The sequence below is a fragment of the Gracilinanus agilis genome, chromosome 5, assembly GCF_016433145.1.
Source record: "Gracilinanus agilis isolate LMUSP501 chromosome 5, AgileGrace, whole genome shotgun sequence".
Taxonomy (NCBI): Eukaryota; Metazoa; Chordata; class Mammalia; order Didelphimorphia; family Didelphidae; genus Gracilinanus; species Gracilinanus agilis.
This window is the reverse complement of record NC_058134.1, coordinates 275259031-275271775: the sequence shown is the minus strand read 5'-3', so window position 1 is coordinate 275271775 and position 12745 is coordinate 275259031.

Genomic DNA, 12745 nt, shown 5'->3' with positions numbered 1-12745 from the left:
CGGTGGACAGCTCCCTTTTTTCTGCCTCAGAGTTGTTTGTGTCACCATGAGAGATTTCTCTTACTTCTTGAGCCTACTTCCCATTTTCATTTTAGGCTATCTATCTCTGAGTCCTCAAGCCAATTAAGAATTCTCTATGGTGTGGATGAGTGAAAAGCTTACATTAGTTCAGTTTATACAGCACTTCACAGAGTGCTTTCTTCTTAGCCTTTTGAGATTATTACACCCATGAGGGAATGGGCTTAGAAAAGTCAATTGACAGCCACGACGTGGTAAATAAGCTCAGGTCCAAATCTAAGTCTTCAGAGGATTGATTTAGAGCTGGAAAGGACTTTAGAAATCATCAAGTTCAACTCCTTTATTTTACAGCTGAGGAAACCAGGGCACAGAGAGATGAAATTACTTTCCTAAAACCCCAAAGAAAGAAAGGGTCAGAGCCAGGCCCTAAACTTTAGTATTCTGACTCTCAATCCAATGCCCTTCGCACTGCATCACGTTGCCTCAAACATAAAAATACAACACTTATAGGAAATTATTTAAAATTTATTTTAAAAAGGATCATTTATCTATTGTTTTCAGCTTTTCCTCTTCTGTTTCACAGCAACATATTTTGGATGGAAAACCTAGCACTCAGAGGCAGGTGGTTCTGTGGACTGAGAGCCAGGTCTAGAGACAGGAGGTCTAGGGTTCAAATGTGACCTCAGACATTTCTAGCTGTGTAGTCCTAGGCAAGTCACTTAACTCCCATTGCCTATTGATTCTAAGACAGAAAGTAGGGGAAAAGAACTAAGAGGGAGTAAGAAAAGGAAACTAACACTTGGCAGTTTTTCTATTCAGTCTTTCTAGTGTGTATTTTGTACATATATATATACTCAGTCCTAGAAATATCAGCTGGATCAACTGGAACATTAATTTTTTTTTTAAACCCTTAACTTCTGTGTATTGACTTATAGGTGGAAGAGTGGTAAGGGTAGGCAATGGGGGTCAAGTGACTTGCCCAGGGTCACACAGCTGGGAAGTGTCTGAGGCTGGATTTGAACCTAGGACCTCCTGTCTCTAGGCCTGACTCTCACTCCACTGAGCTACTCAGCTGCCCCTTGGAACATTAATTTTTCTTAATTACTCTGTGGAATTAATTCTATCCCCTCAGGTAAAGAAAAGAATATTATTGCACCCTTGAATTTTGATACTTTTTCATTTGCTACAAATATGGTCAATAAATAGTGTAAGCATGAAAAAATACGGATGTGGATTATTACCTAGAAAATCATTTCAGCATATTAGGCAACAGCTTCCTTCTATGAAGTTTTACTAGGTAGATTAAAAATATTAAATGCATTTTACAATCTTACTCTTTTTTTTTTATCCAGAAAGTAAGCAACAAAATTCTAGTTTGTAGATTTAGCTGTGCAGAGTACTACTTGTTCTCTCATTTTTTTTCTAAAAATCATAGTTTTGCAACAGAATTTATGATCTTCTACTTAATTTTTTTTGTTAAGATATATCAGCTATATATTTTAATCATAGAAATGGTATGGCCTTGGACCCAAATTTTTTCTTTCAATACCTAAGTTTAGATTTCATTGAATTGCTATTATCTTATAGTTAACACTCTACATGTTCCTTAAGGATATTTAATTATATTCCACAAATCATGATTCCTCATGCTGCATAATCAAATCTTTTTTTAACATTTTCTTATTAGTTTTCCTAAGTCAAGTATCTATAATTTTATCAGTCAGAACTGAGTTGAACAGTGTTGATCATAACTCTTCTATTATGAGCCTATGATAAACTGTGGTTTTAATATATAATAAAATATTTCATTACAGATTTATAGCTGAATGAGACCATTTAGGCCATAAAGTCCAATCTCTTTTTGTACATAAAGAAACTGACCTAGAGAGATCATTTGACTTGCCCATAGTCACACAGTTAATGAGTGTAAGAGACAGGACTCAAACCCACATCTTATTTCCAAGTCCAGCACTATCAACTAATGTCATGTCATGCTGCCTCTCCTAAAAATACAATAAAAATCATTTTTTAGAAGACCTGTTTTTTCTCTAATAAACCTTTTTTTTTTCCAGTGGATTTATCCTCTTTAATCAAGTAAAATAAATTTTGCAGTTATATCATAACCAACTGTATTAGAGTTCATGAAATCAGAAATTTATAAAAATTTCCCAAGGGGGCAGCTGGGTAGCTCAGTGGAGTGAGAGTCAGGCCTAGAGACAGGAGGTCCTAGGTTCAAACCCGGCCTTAGCCACTTTCCAGCTGTGTGACCCTGGGCAAGTCACTTGACCCCCATTGCCCACCCTTACCAATCTTCCACCTATGAGACAATACACTGAAGTACAAGGGTTTAAAAAAAAAAAAATTTCCCATGCTGTTGTTTAGGAATAATTGGAGTCTAAAGCAGAAGCAGAACATTATTAAATGAAAGGGGCAAAGTTACTGGCAAGATTATTTGGTTGAAACTACTTATGGTAGTTTAAAAGAAAAACAGAATTGGGACTTTGTAGTAGATAAAGTACAATTTTAATCCTCACATGGACCGAACTAAATCAAAGAAACATTTGCTAAATGGCTGCTATGGGTAGGACACTGCAAAGCTTGAGAGTTGGTCACTTTTGCATAATTTTGTTTGGGAAACAAATGTAAAACAATCCATTATGCATTATTTCTTTAGGGAAATTAATGCTAGGCATTAGGGAAGTTTATTTTAAAGATTATTCTTAAAATTTTAAAGAATGGGGGCAGCTGAGTAGCTCAGTGGAGTGAGAGTCAGGCCTAGAGACAGGAGGTCCTAGGTTCAAACCCAGCCTCAGCCACTTCCCAGCTGTGTGACCCTGGGCAAGTCACTTGACCCCCATTGCCCACCCTTACCAATCTTCCACCTATGAGACAATACACTGAAGTACAAGGGTTTAAAAAAAAATTTAAAGAATATTCTTAAAATGGGCCAAAATTGGGGGACAGAGGACCTGAGGTCCAGTTCTTGACCAACTATTTTACCACCTCTATGATGTTGAGCTAGTCTTCAACTCTTTGGGGCTTGATATAAATAGGGCTCATATAAAATGAGATGATAGGATTAGATGGCTTCTAAGGTCCACCTCTAAATCTTTGATCCTGTGTCTTATGATACAGTGGAGCTATTGTCTGTACTCAATGTATTAATGCCAGACCATCTTTTAAAAGCAAAGATCAAAATGTGACCTTAGGTAAAAAATAATGAGAAAAAGATATTGTATGCAACTAAAACAACTTTAATTATTAGCCTATTTAATAACAATGCTGGAAATGAGAAATAGGTCAAGAATTATTAAGTACCTACTATGTGCCAGGTCTAAGAAAGGCAAAAATAATCCTTGTCATTAAGAAGTACATACAAAGAAGATATATACAGGACTTTGACATAATCTCAGAGAGGAGGAGGACCTAGGAAGACTTCTTGCAGAAGGTGGGCTTTTACTGAGACTTAAAGGAAGCCAGGAGGCAGCAGCAAAGAGAAAAATAATTGTGAGGCTGGAATGAATGCATGGAGTTGGCATATGGAGTGTTTTCCTTGAGGAACAGCAAGTAGGCCAGTGTTACCAGATCATGAAATATGTGGGAGAGGGGCATAAGATTTAAGAAATTTGGAAAATTAGGAAGGGGCCAGGTTATGAAAGGTCTTAAAAGTCAAACATGGGATTTTCTATTTGATCCTGGCCATGACAGGGAGCCATGGAGGTTATTGCATTGGGGAGGGGTGTGTGGCATCACATCCCTACACTTCAGGAAGATGACTGATAGCTGAGTGGAGGGTGGACTACCACTGAGAGAGGCCAACTATAGGCCATTATAATAGTCACGAGGTACAGAGTCAGTGAAGTGTCAGAGAAGGCAGTGTCAGAGAAGAAAAGGGGCCTTCTACAAGAGATGTAATAAAGTTAGAATTGAAAAGATTTGGCAACAGATTAGATCTGAAGGCTGAGTGAGGAGTAAAGAGTGAGATCTAAGCTGTGAGCCTGGATGACTGGGAAGTTAGGAAGAGGGGAGGATTGGGGGTGGGGCAAGATAATAAGTTTCATTTCGGACACAAGTTTAAGATAATATAGGACAGGAGGCAGCTAGTTGGCTCAGTAGATTAAGAGCCAGGCCTAGAGATGGGAAGTTCTGGGTTTATATTTGGCCTCAGACACTTCCTAGCTGTGTGACCCTGGGCCAGTCACTTAACCCCCATTGCCTAACCCTTACTGCTCTTCTGCCTTGGAATCAATACATAGAGTTGATTCTAAGATGGAAGATAAGAGTTTTAAAAAAAAAAAAGATGTATATGGGACATCTAGTTCAGGAAGTCCAATGGGCAGGTGGAGATGCAAGATAAGGTCAGGAGAGAAGTTGAGACTGGATAAATAGATATGAGAATCTTAACTATACTGATAATTGATTTCATGAAAGCAAATGAGATCACCAAGGAAAACAGTATGGAGGGAGATGAGGGCAGACCCTTTGGACAGCCAGAGTTAGTGGGCTTGACCTGGGTGAAGATCCAACAAAGGAGTCTAAGAAGAAAAATTGTCTCTCTTGGACCTAAAGAAATAATAGTATCAAGATAGTGTCAAAGGTTATAGAGAAGTCAAGAAGGATGAAAATTGAGAAAAGGACATTAAATTTAACTAATAAGAGATCACTGGTAACTGGAGAGAACAGTTTTCAGTCGAAGATTGAGCTAAGAAGAATCCAGACTGCAGAGAATTAAGGAGAGGACAACTACATTGATTACAGAAAACTTTTCCAAGTAGTTTAGGCATGAAAAAAAAAATAGGGAGGTAGGACAATAGCTTACAGAGACAGACCTATCAAATAAGAGTTTCTCGAGGCTGAGGGAGTGTGCACCATGTTTGTGGGTATTAGGGAAGCAGCCAACAGCCGGGGAGAGGTGGAATATTAGTGAATGGTGGTGATAGAGAGGAGAAGATGAGATGGAAGGAGGTCACTTGTACTTTTAGAGGAGTTTGCCATGGCAAGAGGGGCCTCTTCTTTGTATGAGATATAGGGTGAAAGGAAATATAAGGGAAGGCACCTAAGTAATGTGATATGTGGAAGATGGACCCAGACAGACCATTTTGTCAGTAGAAGGCCATCAACACCAGTCACAAGAATTTCATTCAGAAGTTTAACCTGTTTGTCATTCAATATCTATAGTGAGGAGCCCAAGTAAACCTAATATATTTGCCTTTATTCAGCTGAAAAGAAATATGGTAGCCAAAGGCCACCCCATAAGTTTATAATGTAATTTCATTTGTTATAGCTTACAAAGAAGAATTATATTCCTTTCCAAAACAGCAATCTCAGTGGAGAGAAAAACACTTTTAAAATATCAGCAAGACACCCAATTAAAAAAAGTCAACCCAAGGATATTTAAGGGTGACTCTAGAAAGAGAACAGACAGAAGATGGAAAATATCTTTTTATACAATCTCTTTTAACCATGAAGAACAGTAGAGCCACTGCATTTGAACTATCACAAACAAGTTCAGACATGTTGTATGAAGAATTTGAAATGGCACTAAAAGAAACAAATATATCAGTAATTCAGCTGGACTAGACTAATATACAAAGTGGAGGCTTCTGCAAGTTGGTTTTGAGAGACTGATTCTCGTATCTACAGGAAAAGAAGCTACTAACCATTGGGGGAAACCTCATCAAAAAAGGCAGCTAACTAAGAAAACATAAAATTATATGCTTATTTGCCCATATATTAAAAAAATTATTAGACTAATCTCCACATGCACACAGGTGTGAGTATTAGAAGGCAACTGGCCCGTTTCAAAAAAGGCTTTCCAAATTGATCAAAAGATGTAGCAAATACCCTATTGTTCTTATTGTCTGTTTACCATAGAAAAGCTTTTTATTCAGTTGATCGAAGTGCTGCCTCCACAAACAGGTATCTGCCTAAACAGGTATCTCCACAAACAGGTATCCACATAAACAAAAACTAAGTGGCCAATAAATGCCTATTCTCCATACTATGAGATGCTACTGTGCATGGGTAACCCATAAAACCTGTGCGTGTGTGTGTGTGTGTGTGTGACACAGCAAATGGACAACGAACTGGACCTAGAACTGAACAGATAAGAGGAAAGGCAAAATGACATTGCTGAACTTGAAACATTTTTTAAATGAACTCAGGCTTGGAACTGTCTTTTAACAAAGACCTGTGTTTTTAATGCTATATTCTTCTGATGTTTAATTCCATTTCAGGTTCATTGAAATGTTTTTATTTAATATTTAAGCTGCTACTATGCACTGTGCTAAACACTGGAGATACAAAGACACACAAAACTCTTCCTGCCCTCCAGAAACTTACTATTCTGCTGGAGCTGGAGAGATTGGGGATGGAGGAGCAGCAGCATCTCAAAAGAGAAATACAAAATATAGACCAAAAAAAGTATGTGATTCTGGTGAGGGCAGAAGTAACAATTGGAGAATCAGAACAAACCTCTTAAGGTCTTATGGTCCTAGGAAGTAGCATTCGAATGGTGAGTTCAGATTGAAGAGTACTCAGAAATAAGGTTGTGTAACTATTTAGGCTACATTTTATATTAGGTGGCAGTAGCTTGAAGAACAAATTATAAAGTGAGGAAAGCCTCGAGACAAGAACTTTTTGCAGGCTAAGGTATCTAGTTGATGGAGTGCTAGACTAGAGTAGGAGTAAGTGTACTGAGGTGAATATAAGAGACATTACAAAAGAATGGACAAGACCCGGTGTCTAATTTGATATGGACCCAGGAAGAAAAAAGACTAGTCAAAGATGGCTTGGAATTTCAAAGACTAGGTCATTGAGCATATGATGATGCTAGTGACCAATGGAAATCCATATTGGAGGAATATATAGGTCAAGGAAAGGAGAGACTTTCATTTCTGTATGTTTGTGTCTGTGTTGGCTTTTGAGGAATAAAGACGGAAGATAGTGACTTTGGTTTGGGATATAATTGCTTAAAGTGACACAGAAAAATATCTTAAGTGGAAATATCCAACAGGCAATTGGATGTATAGTATTAAATTTATAAAAAAGGACATATGTTGTACTAGATATTTGAAGAAGTAATCATTTGAGCAGTAATGGAAAAAAGTCCTGAGGTTGAGCCTAAATCTGGCCTCCCTGCAACTTCCATTCATTGCTTCTAATTCTGCCTTTTTTGAACCAGGCAGAACACAGACTAATCTTTTCTTATGGATGAAGACCCTTCAGATATTTGAAGATCGATGCTATTCCTTCTCCCCCCACTTCTCTGAGCTATATATAGCCTCTGACCGCTAGTCTGCTCTCATATGGAATGATCTGAAGGTCCCTATCCATACAAGTAACCCTCTTTGGAACGCTTACCACTTCTATCAGTGCCTTTCCTAAAATGTAGGACCCAGAACTGAATATCTGATGGTCAGGGAAAAGTACCACAAAACTGTCACCGTGCCTCTCAAAGAAACCTAAGATCATATTTGCTTTTTTGACTGCTTGACTCATTGAGCTTGCAAGTCTACTCAAACTACAGATCTTTTCCAAAATCTTTATCGTCATTTCTCATGTTGTGCTTAGGAAGCTAAATTTCTTTAACCCAAATATATGACTTTACATTTGTCCCTATTAAGTCACATCTTATTTGATTGGGCCCGGCATTTTAATTTGACCTTGTTGAGAATTTTTAATATTTCTATTCTGTCATCATATGTATTACCTATTCCTCCTACCTTTGTGTCATTAATGTTTATTGAATCAAATTGAATTAAATGCTTTTTAATCTGCATGTCATCAATGCCCTTATCCAATTCACTGACTAAAAATGTAAAATAGTGGGGCAGCTGGGAAGCTCAGTGGATTGAGAGTCAGACCTAGAGACAGGAGGTCCTAGGTTCAAATCAGACACTTCCCAGCTGTGTGACCCTGGGCAAGTCACTTGACCCCCATTGCCTACCCTTACCACTCTTCCACCTAGGAGCCAATACACAGAAGTTAAGGGTTTAAAAAAAAGTTAAATTGCACCAAGACAGACACATATCCCTAGGGCCTTCCATAAGTTGATATTGAGCTGTTACTAACTATTCTTTCTGTTTGATCATTCAACCAGTTCTAAAACCACAAAATTACTATCTTCTAGTAAACATTTCTCATCATAAGAATAGCATAAAAAATAACAACAAATACCTTGTTAACATTAAGATAAATTATATCTCTAGCGTTCTCCTGATCTGCCAGCCTAATAAACATGCTGGGTGCTGGATTTCAAGGTACAAAGAATATCATTTTTAGTTACTTTACCCCTGGGATTTAATGATAGTGCATCTCTTTTGTATTTGTCCTTCATCACCTTGCAGGTTTCCACTTTTTTCTCTTTCTCAAAAACTAAGTTGGCCAAAGATTTATAGGTTCCCCCATCAATCTCTCTAAACAACTCCCTGCCACCTCTTCCTCTTCCTCTTAATTGTTTCGCATTGGGTCATTAACATTTTTTTCATAAGAACTTGCCATCCCTCCTAGGGAGTCTGACAAACCTCATAGAATTTTTATTCTATGGGACCCTACATATCCTTTGTCTAAACCCTTTGAAATCTCTCAAAATCAGTTGTGCACGTCAGACTCCATCAAACTTTCCTTTCCTCCCTTACAAAAAGATGAAGTATTCAGATTCACCCACGGATCTTATTATTTCCACTCCAGTTTATTTTTGGTGAGAATCAAATCCAGAAAAGACATTCCTTTATTGGCTGCTCTCCATTTTAAAGGTTGAAATTAAGACAAGCCAAGAAACTATTAGTTGTCCTGCATTTGACAAAGTGAGAGGGCAGATAATTGAATAATATATCTATCATGAATCTGTGCCAGGCTTGTGGTCTATTTGCCAAACTCCACAACTATTTCCTCTTTCTGTTTAGGTTTTCTATTGTATACTCTGATGACATCCCAGTTTTGTTTTTGCTACCATTTATCTTCACTCAAAAGCTTTCCATCATCTTTCTTTCTTTCCCCCGCTAACTGGTTCCTGGATTTTCTCATATTTTTATATATTTTAATGTACAATTATTAATGTTTTCCCCTCCCTTTTTACCTATCCAATTCCATGTGAATAAGGCATACTCTTTCTTAGCCATGTTTCTGTTGTGGGACTCCCCAGCAACTGTCAGTAATACTTACTGTCAGGTCAAATTTCCCTCCTCACATCGGCAGTTCTGTTTCACCTTTACCATGAATATTATGCATCGTTTAATGATGCCTCAGGTTGTATTAGCTTTATTGGTTGCTACATCATCTTCTGGACTTTGTATCGATTTAATATTTGCTTTTCTGTTTATGCAGTATTTTCCTCTCAGAAGAATGACGGCTAATATTTAATTAGTGCCTGCCATGTGCCAAGCACTGTACTATAGGCTTTACAGATATTTCATCTGATCCTTACAACAACCCAGCCAGATAGAAGCTGTTATACCCCTTTTTTATAAGAAAGAGAAAAATCTAATAATTTGTATCTGCAGTGCCAGTGCATATAGTAAGTGCTTTAATAAATGCTTGTCGTATTGAACTGATTCATATTGAACTTAAAAGTTCACTAGAATGCCTCTGTCTTTTTTACAGAAACTATTTTCTAGCCACATTTCTTCTGTCCTCTATTTACATAGTAGACTTCTTGAATTCTGGTCCAGGTTTTCCTATTCCTCCTTTAAAATGTATATTTTCTCATTTCCGTCAATGATATTCTTGATAAGTTTATGGAACATTCCTGTATAAGTTTTGGAGATAGGAGAAAGTAGTCAAATGAGTTGGGAGTTGCTAATGACTTCTTAATCAGTTTTTAAGAATACCAACTCTGAGTACATACTGTTTGGAATTGACCCGTTTTCAAGACATCTTGGAAATTGATCCATGAATGCTTTCAAAAGTGCGTTGTTGCCATCATTGGTTTTTTTCTGTGTTTGCTTAGTTTGGTCCAATAGCCCCACCCAACTTTATCTTTTTTTTTTTTTTTAAACCTTTAACTTCTGTGTATTGGCTCCTAGGTGGAAGAGTGGTAAGGGTGGGCAATGGGGGTCAAGTGACTTGCCCAGGGTCACACAGCTGGGAAGTGATCACCCAACTTTATCTTGATAAATTTCATTTCTACTTTTGGGTGAGTCCAGATGTGGAGGCTTCACTATCATCATTGACAAGAAGAGCTCCTAAAATGCTTCCAAATCTGTTCCATTTTCCATTTATTTTTCCTTCCAGGTTCATCTGGAATGCTCTTGCAATAATTTGGCATAAGTATGTCTCATGAGAAATTTTCTGCCCCCTTATTTCCATATATACTATTTTGTGATATAATACTTTATCTTCTTCTGTCATCCTCTTCCTTATTTTGCAAATTAATTTGTACTCCCAAGTCAGTGTTGCCCTTGGCTGCCAGTCTCTAAACTTGGCAGAGTTCAAAAGTTTGTTGGCTTAGGCAGTTTCTGAGCAATTTTGGCTTTCTTAGTGTACTAACTGCTTTGGTACAGAGGAAAGAAGACGGGCTTTGGAATCAGAGAGCCTGGGTTTTAATTCTGACCCTTATTGTTTATTGACTAAAAGGAAATCACTGGTCTTGGCCTCGGATTTTTCACCTTTTTATCATTTTATGATAGAATTGGACAAGTCTCTAAGCCTTATTCAACTCTAAATATGACCTCATGAAGCTTGTTTTAAAAATAATAATAATCAGGACTTCCGGGTTAAGATGGCGGCAGAGTAAGAAGCAGCTCTTAACCTCTCCTGACCGAAACACACAAAACTCCTCAAGGGGACATAAAAACAAGTCCAGACGAACGGAGGAACCCCACAACAGGGCACAGCATGGAAGGTACGTGGAATCAAGACATTTCCAGGCTATATAAAGGGCTCTCACTAAATCGCGGGCTGAGCAACTGCCCCACCCCCACCCCCTCCACACTCATCTATAGCTCCGAACCCAGCTAAAAAGAAATAGGGCAAGTTTGGGGCACCCATCGAGTCATCAGCAGCTCCGGGACCTGTTTCTGAGAGCAGCAAGACTTAGGACCCCATTAAGTCAAAAAATGCACGCGAAATCTGAGCGCATGGGAGCAGGAGGCTGGGCGCAGAGCGCAGGCTGAGCAGAGGCGTGGGTGGAGGCAGACACAGCCAGGAACTAAAGCCTAAGTGGGGAACCAGTGCAGACGGGTATACGACTGTGGAAGCAGCGCCCTGAGACTTGTAAAGAAACCTCCGGCAGAGGATCAAGCAAGAGGGCCCACCAGGGGGCTTGACCTTGGAAAAAACCAGAACTCAGACCTCAGGAGCCAATAGATCGTGAACAGACACTGAGCGCGAGGATAAATCTGAGAAGCTGCTGGGCTAATGATGGCTACTCAGCATCAGGAAGTTCAGAAGAGAAAGAATAATAATAAGAAGAAAAAGAAGTCTTTAACACTCGACAGCTTTTACACAGAGAAAATCCAGACAACCGAGCAAACAGAAGAGGAGAACAAACAAGCATCGGGACCCTCCTCAAATAAGGAAAACTCCTCACAAGCTATGGAAGAGTTCAAAACTGAGATTTTGAGGAAAATGGAAGAGATCTGGCAAGAAAATAACAGTTTAAAAGGTAGAATCTTGCAATTGGAAAGTGAGGCTCAGAAATCAAATGAACTGATAAGCAAATTGAACACCAGAAATGACAAGATTGAAAAGGAAAACCAAAAGATTATAGCCGATAACCAGTCCCTAAAGGCTAGAATCGAGCAATTAGAAGCTAATGATCTCTCAAGACAACAAGAACAAATAAAACAAAGTCAAAAGACTGAAAAAATAGAAGGAAATATGAAATATCTCAATGAGAAAGTGACAGACCAAGAAAACCGGTCTAGAAGAGACAATTTGAGAATAATTGGGCTTCCAGAAAAACCAGAAATTAATAGAAACCTGGACTCCATACTAAAAGAAATTATTCAGCAAAATTGCCCTGAAGTCCTACAACAAGAGGGCAATATAGACATTGAAAGGATTCATAGAACACCCACTACATTCGACCCAGAGAAGAAATCGGTTAGAAATATTATTGCCAAATTCAAAAGCTTTCAAGCAAAAGAAAAAATCTTACAAGAAGCCAGAAAGAGACAATTCAAATATCAAGGAGCACCAATCAGGATCACACAGGATCTGGCAGCCTCCACGCTAAAAGACCGTAAGGCTTGGAATACAATATTGAGAAAGGCAAGAGAGCTGGGCCTGCAACCACAGATCAACTACCCATCAAAATTGACTATATATTTCCAAGGGAAAGTATGGGCATTCAACAAAATTGAAGAATTCCAGGTATTTGCACAGAAAAGAGCAGGGCTAAATGGAAAGTTTGATATCGAACCACAAAAATCGAGAGAAACCTGAAAAGGTAAATAAGTTACAGAGGGAAAAGAAAGAAAACTTGTAATTTTTAAATTTGCCTTTTTAAGGACCTCAGTGAGATCTAATTATATGTATTCCTATGTAGAGAAATGTTATGTCTAATTCTCTGTAGTGAACTCTATTCACTATTATAATATTCACTATTATAGTAATCAGAAGAATAATTCACAGGGTGAGGGTGGAACACTAAATAACCTAAGATGGCTTGGGGGATGGGAAAGAGGGGGTAAATAGCAGGGGATACCAAGAGAAACTTGAGTGAATAAGAAAATAGAATATTCTATTACACACAAAGAGGGCATGGGAGGGAGAGGGGACAAAT